The following is an 8,052-nucleotide window of genomic DNA, read 5'->3' on the forward strand; positions in this document are numbered from 1 at the left end:
GGTGATATCGTTTCACTCGAACAAAGTTATCATGCTTCGTTAATTCGATGTGTTTCGTTATACATACATATCAAACGGTAAGGTCGAACACTTTCACTTTCGACCGGTTACGCACTACGCGACTCGACTGGTACAACAGTTAGTGTATGTAGCTAGCTAAAAATAGTCTAGAACCATTTATCAAATGAAGGATTATTCGTCCATAAACATAAATCAATAGGACTGTTCATCAAGGAACGTCATCTAATGATATGATAAATATTTATTTATTTATTTAATAGTTTTGGACCATTGTGGCATTACAGGAAGAACCTAATGCGCCACAATGGCCTACATTTGAAAAAGATATAAAAACATGATATAAAAACAAGTAAACTGTAAATAAAGGAAAAAAGCAAAAGCAGAAAACATGGTAAAATAAAATAATAAAAAAAAGTAACTAAAGGAAAATAATACATCATTCAGAGAGAGAAAAAAAATAACAAAAGTGTAAAAATTAAAAATAAAATCAATATGAGTTGATGAATGGTCTTTGATGCAACTTCCGTGTATGGTGATCAGTTAAAACCACTAAGATCATAAAAACTATGATGATCAGTATAGGTGGGCATTAGGAAACATAGAAAACAGCCAGTTGTGGAATTTGGAAACAGCTTAAATTGTAAAAAAAAACGCCCTGTATCATGATAAATTCGAAAAAAATAATATAGAAATTCTTAAAAATTCGGTTTTTTTCATTCAAAATCGATCAAAATATGAAATTATTTAAAAATTATAATATATTTAGTAAATAGTAGACGTTGAAAACAATGTTTAAAGCCACAAATACCAGATGAGAGCCGGTATTGGCGTTTGAGTTACGCGCAACGAGTTTCAAATCTTTTTCGTACCTTAGCAAACAACCCACGTGAAGTTTTCTTACTGTAAAATTATTCCATTTATATGAAGAGGTAAATTTAAAAAAATAAGCCTCTAAAACGGAGCAAGATAAAGTAAAAAAAAAAAAACCTTCGAAAATCGGTAAAATTTACGATTTTCACAAAATTTGATTGGCTCAAAAATGTGATACAGCTTTTCCAACTTCCGATATTCGCTATTCACAACTATTTATGTAGATATTACATGACAGATACATTTGTATTTTATCAGTGGCTTGCCGTGGAAATTTCCCTATTTTTATCGCACAGCTTCACTTACATGTGCGCGAGCAGGTTACAAGGACACTATCGGAATGACGCCACTTAAGCCGCCATTCCACCGAATACGTTGGCGCAGACGTATCGCAACTGATGACCGCGACAGCACATACGTCAACGCGACGTATGTGCATTCGTATGGGCAAAACGATACGTCTGCGTCAACGTATTCGGTGAAAGAGCGCCTTTAGTCCCTTTGTATCCTAATCGCGCACGCGTAAGCAATGCTGTGCGATAAAAACAAGGATATTTCCACGGCACTCCACTGATATGTATGTATGTATGTATATTTGTTACATTATTAATGAATCTTGTTTAGATGTTTTATTTATTTTTATTTTTACATACATATGTATGGACCAGGAAGGCCTAATAGGTAAACCCCGATGTGCCTTCCTGGCCAATTACAAACATTGCAGCATTTTTATTTTCATAAATCGATGATTTTTTTTTGAGATACTGAAAAAAACGAAATTAGCAAGACATCTCTTAAGTTAATTTTGTTGTACTTAAATCAGTCATCGTATGCACAATAAGTATCTGTAGCATACGTACGCTCAGTATCTATACGTGTGTGCGTACACATACTACTAACAAACGGCATTAAAGTTTGAAAAAGAATACATGTGTACATATATTGTTAATTTTTTAATCATAATCGGTAAAATTATAAATAATATGACGTGGAAAATATAATATAAATTTGTAAAACATGAAATATATCAACAAATTCAACGCCGGCTTGTTGTATTGTTTCCAACTTTGACTCTGAAATTAACGAACTGGTGAAAGCTTCGAAGTGAAAGCTCAACAATTTGATTAACGCTAATACGATATAAGAGTGTGTATCAAATTAATTCAGTTATACAATATTAATATTTCATGTCTACATAGATACATATGTACATATGTAAGTGCTCCACCATATTTATTTCACTCAAACCATATTAAAACACGTATGTACACATTGAATGCATAATATACATATATTGTACCTACATGCCAACACACATTCGTATTTTATGTAAACCGTGAAATTTTCCTTATATTACGGAATATTTTCATTTGATAATTAGAACGGAAGTTGATCCCTCTCTTTAGAGAAAATCCCGCAGCTTTTGCTCGGCTGGGAAACATGCTTTTACGCCAGATGGTTAAAATTAATCCCGGCAAAATCTCATCTCTATTTCTCACTTCTCATCTATCCGTCGTCGTCTTAATTTCTGCATAAATATTTATCATCTTTGTTATACGACAGCGTCTTCGCGAGCCCAGAAGTCAGCAGTTGCGTAAGACAGGCGTTACAAATCACAACCAAAATATACATATTATATATTTTTCATTAATTTTAAAAATTCCAATTCACTATTCCAAGTGCCCAATTTGTTGATAAAATTTTGTTTACTTTTTCAATTTGTCTTTGTTTTGAAATTATATTTTTGGATAAAAGTTAATGATTTCATGCTACAGTTGTATATTGAAAATTTTAATGACGTTTAGTAATACAATTACGTACATATACTTAAATAATGTATGTTACAGTTGTAGTGTATCTTCCAGTTGTAATATATTTTGACTAGTTGGAATATGCATTCTTCATATTTTCTTTTGAAATTTAAATATATATATCTTTTTTTTTCTTCCAATTTTTTTGGGTAGTATGTGAATGTTTGTTAAATAAAATTAAAAGTGTTTTTATATATTTTATATGTATGTATATACATATGTATGTTTATATAAAATTTGTGTTATTCATGTATTTTCTGGCTACAGTGTCATATTGAGGTAACCTATGAAGACACTGGTATACGTATGTTTATTAAAATGAAAATAAAATAAAATATTCCATCTAACCTAGTACCAACTCCCGTTATTGTTGAAGTGTATTTTTAGTTTTAATATATTTTGACTAGTTGGAATATATTCCGTCTAACCCACGTAAGTTGATTCATATGGCGAATTACATTCCAACTGGTCAAAATATATTTTCAACTAAAAATACAGTTCAACTATACGTTGATATCATGTTAGATGGAAAGGTTAAGTTTTTAAAAACGTCATTCGACTAATAAACTAAGTTGGAAAGTCAAATTTTTGTTTTGAACATAATCTTAGAGATATCGTAATACAATACTCATTACCATAATTCGTAATACGTAAGTATAAAATATTAATGCATTATGGAATTCTAAAGCATTCTAAAAAACATAAAAACTGTCAAAACTCTCAAGGATATTATATAATATTATAACTGGCGCATATTTTTGAAAGTGTATTTAGTTATAATTTACTAGTTGATTTGTGTTCGAATTTGAATTACCTAAAACGCTAGTTGGAATATATTACAACTGAAAATACACTTCTACTACATATAGTAAATATTTATGTATGAGTCATTATATTTGAAAGTGGCATAAGTCTACTTTTCTTCATTTCGAGAAATATTTCGCAAATCGTTAATTTTTTTTTTGTTTAATCATATTTAAAAATACTGGTAGCCTGTAATACGTTTATTCTGCTTTCCCGAGAATCTAGACTCATCGAATTAAAATAAGTGATAGCAAATTTATGAAGTCAAACAGAAATATTGTTTTTAGAATTTAAAATTGAACTTCCGCTACTTTCAAATATAACGGCTCATATAATGAGAACTTTATTTATTTATTTTATTCAATTTATTGAATAATTTAATTGTTCAATTGCATTTAATTTTTCAATAAAGACTTAAATGTTTATTTAAATATATTTTCAATTTTAATTAGAAATTATACATATTTATTTTAATTCGCCTTCTTCTGCAATGCTTGAGCATCCCTGAAATATAATTTATGCGTCTTCGCGATACACCCAAGAAAGTTAAAATTCAAAACAAAACACTGCGGATAGGATTAAAATTCGAGGGGAATTATTATTCCGCAAAATATTTATAAAATAATACAAACATAACATAACTATATATACAAAGGTGTTTGTATATATGTATGTAGATGCGAACTCTCTGAATTCAAAATTATGATATGCAAATTAGCATATATGTACCTTAAATTTTCTCAGACTGCTATTTTAACAAATTCAAAAGCAGATATACAATTTCTTGTAAATAAACATTTTTTTCATGGCAAAAAATTAAACCTGGAGGCGCCGGGTATCGATCCCGGTACCTCTCACATGCTAAGCGAGCGCTCTACCATCTGAGCTACGCCCCCGGTGAAAATACTTCGAAAAAGTCGACTTTAAAATGATCACATGTAAACTGGGTCGAATATAATTGTGCTGGTTTGGTGTGTTGCCAAATCAGTCACGTAACGACCAGCTCGACAGATTCGTCGTCTTCGGAATAACAAATCGCTCCGAACAAGTCTATGTTTAATACATAAATATTCAAAGTTATCGTAGTCGTTGTTAGTGCAACAAAGTTGGGTCGTAAAAGGTGCACTTGGTTGATCTTTCCGTTTTACGATCGCAAATCTCCGCGGTGTACCAGACAATCGTTTACTATGTTGCATTACGGTCGAAAAGCTATGTTTTTATCGTCTACGACTATCTACCATTAATTTTTAAGTTTGAAATATTTCGATATTGTTGCATTTTCCTTTTGTCAGTTACTGTATACATATGTACATCTTATATACATACATGTAAGATCCTAAGTTTGATACATTATAACTGTAGAGACACGTATTTTGGGCATCTATTTTTGTCAATTTTAGCATTTTCATTTTGCATTTAAGTGTTTTAGGGCATTAAAAATGTTCAATTTTAGAGTCTATTTAGCATCTACTTTTATGAAGAGTTTAATTTTAAATAATAAACAATTTCGATGAATTTTAATAAAATTTATATACATACATATGTACAATTTAAAGACAACACAACAATTAAAAAATAATAGAAAAATTCAAAAATGTTTTGTAATTAAAATTACAAAGAAAAAAACATGAATATTAAAAAACAAAGAAAAGAAAACATGAATATAAAAATACGAAGACAAAAAATATGAATATAAAAATATAATACCAATTAAAATTTATTAAAACTCAACATGGACCATATTTCTACAGATTCTATTTTGAGATTAATGCGACGATCGGTAACAATTATATTGTACATATTTACTAAAATACCTTTCAGCATCCACACTATTGTGACGGGACACCAAATAGATTTTAGAGCTGCACAACCAAACTTTTCATATTTAATTTTTGTTGCTATCAATAATAGCAATATATTCGGCGTGGATTCATTTTTTATATTCTCTATTAATTGTCTAAAAAAGTGCTGATATCCTTCCAAACATTGATCCTCTGTTAATACATTAAACAATGGCAGGTTTTTAAAAATCAAAACTGTTTCTTTAATATTAATATTAGATTTTGTACCTGCCACAGAAGGATTGAATAGTTTACTCAATGTTTGGAGGAATAGATTTGTCTCATTTAGTCTTGAATACGATTCTAGTTTTAAGACGCTTTTTTGAGCAGCCTTTTAGATACACATCTCCAACTTTTTTTTACAGTAGTAGACAAAAGCAGTTGCTTGGTTTCGACAGGAAAAACACCGTATATGGTAAACTGCAAGCTCTGTTTTATGCCCTCAATTTCTTCACTTAATAAATGGGAAAATGGATAGGAAGACCCTTCTAAATTATCTATTAATTTTATACAAATTTCACTTTTGTTTGTTATTTTAGCATCTATTCGCATATTTTACGAATTTAGCATCTAATAGCATTTATTCAGAATTTTAGCATCTATTTAGCATTTATGGCAAAATGCTGAAAATACGTGTCTCTAATAATAAGACATCATCTTCAATAATGAAGATGACGATGACGTCATCATTTACAGCCATTCACTGTTGGATAAAGACCTCTCTAATACGTTTCCATTCGTCTCTGTTTTGCGCAACTCTCATCCATCTCACCTGACAATGTTTTTCTAATTTCGTCCTTCCTTTCAGTCTTTCGCATTTTCTTGGATACCATTCCAGCACTTCTTTTGTCTACCTTTCATCCCCTCTTCTAGGCATTGAAATAAAAATCTTATTTTGAATTTTTTTTTGCCGGGATAAATTAATCGGTCGGAGGCACAGGACATTGCTTAAAATCAATAAAAATTTTTTAACATTCCCTTGATACGATGAAAGTTTTCCACTAGGTTCACATGTCGAATTAAAAGAAGGGATAAAAATTAAGTCAAACAGAAACAGTATTTTTGGAACTGAAAATTGGACTTCCGCCACTTTCAAATAAACTCGGTTAAGCTTTTAAGAAGTTGTTTGTTCATTTTAATATTATTTTTAAAATTTTACTCTAATAATACTCTAATATGTATAATATAATACTATAATATGTGTGTATATGTATCGAGCTCATCACTAGTTTATAATAATATCTAATAATAATAATTCAAATACACGCTGATTTTAATATGAAGTCTCCGAGTGTTTTTATTATTAGAACAAACATAATATACATATTTGGATCAAAATTTCAAAGTATTCGCCCATTAAACGAATCACATTATTGAGCTTTCGCCTTTGGGACTTTTGTCCGCGGATTATTTATGTCGCCCGGGGGCTGGTTTCCTGTTTCCGCAGCTTCCGGCCTGAATTTAAATATGCTTTACGGCCGTTTCCGTTTTAAAACTATCTCTGCGATGCGAAAACGAAAAGAGAGTATGAAGAGAACGAAAAAAAAATATATACATATATATTGTCGCAATTCGAGCGCGCAAAGCCCGAAGCACATTATGTTAATTTTTCAGGCCGAGCTTTTTGCCCCGCTCGCAAAGTGTTATTTCATGATAATGGATCGGTAAAGTTAAATAATGTTCTTGTTTTCTTATTCGCATAACCCCGTTTCCACTATTTGCAGTAAAAAATGAGACGTCCATGTAAAATTTACGTAACGCGAAAACCATAATTTCCAACAATTACAAAGTAATAATAGATGTTTCTATTCTACTAAAAGTTTCATAATATAATGCTTGCATAAATCGAGACAATGGCTCATGCAAAAATACCTTTAACTTTCTTCAGGAGTTGCGAACACAACAATGGCACTAGAACCAGCATGGGTTCCATTTATTATACCTATATGATATAAAAAGATCCACATGTGGTATCAACGTATCTACTCAAACTATAAATAATACCGTTGGCTTGGAGTGCTATTACAATTCTTTTATATCGAAAAGGAGCAAAACTTTATATAATACCTTATATTTTATTGTATTAATATACACACATACATACATTCGGGATCATTTCTGAACCATAGACATAAGCAATATCAAATGCATTAATTTCTGCACATGTAAATGTTTGCAGTTCACCACTATTTGAACATACATACATATGTATAATTTTATATACATATGTATTTAAAAAAATATTTTTCTGCTTTGCACCGCTACTGTACCTGCAACGGATTACGATTGTTTTATTAATTTACGCTGGTTTGATTTCGTACAAAATCTCCCTAGGACCCGGTGTTACGACCTTCTTCAATAGTCTCCAGCAGACGAAACCTCCAGGATATAATATCCTTTCAACAAAGTTTCATTCAACAGAATCCTGCCATGCGTGCATCTAAAAATACCGTCTTATTCGTGTACGCTTCACAAGAGTGTTTATAAGAAACATTGTAATGCTTGGATTGCCTTATTGTCTTGATCAAGCAGCAGATGTTACATCGAAGCCAACTTTATAATGTAATATACTTACACATACATTCATATGTACTACAATTTTGTTAGTGAAACGATGCGTTAAATTGGTCGCGAAATAAAATATTTCTATTTCGAATCATATTTTGGAATACTTGATTTTCTTGAATTCACAAAAAAAAACAAAA

At 30.7% G+C, this 8,052-nt stretch overlaps 1 non-coding gene across 1 annotated transcript; it reads right to left on the bottom strand.

Moving 5' to 3' along the window:
* Positions 1-4,329: 4,329 nt before the first annotated feature.
* TRNAA-AGC (transfer RNA alanine (anticodon AGC)) lies at positions 4,330-4,402 on the bottom strand. Its single transcript has one exon. It is a non-coding gene; the product is annotated as a tRNA-Ala (tRNA).
* Positions 4,403-8,052: the final 3,650 nt, after the last annotated feature.

Source organism: Arctopsyche grandis, chromosome 1 (genome assembly GCF_051622035.1).
Source record: "Arctopsyche grandis isolate Sample6627 chromosome 1, ASM5162203v2, whole genome shotgun sequence".
Taxonomy (NCBI): Eukaryota; Metazoa; Arthropoda; class Insecta; order Trichoptera; family Hydropsychidae; genus Arctopsyche; species Arctopsyche grandis.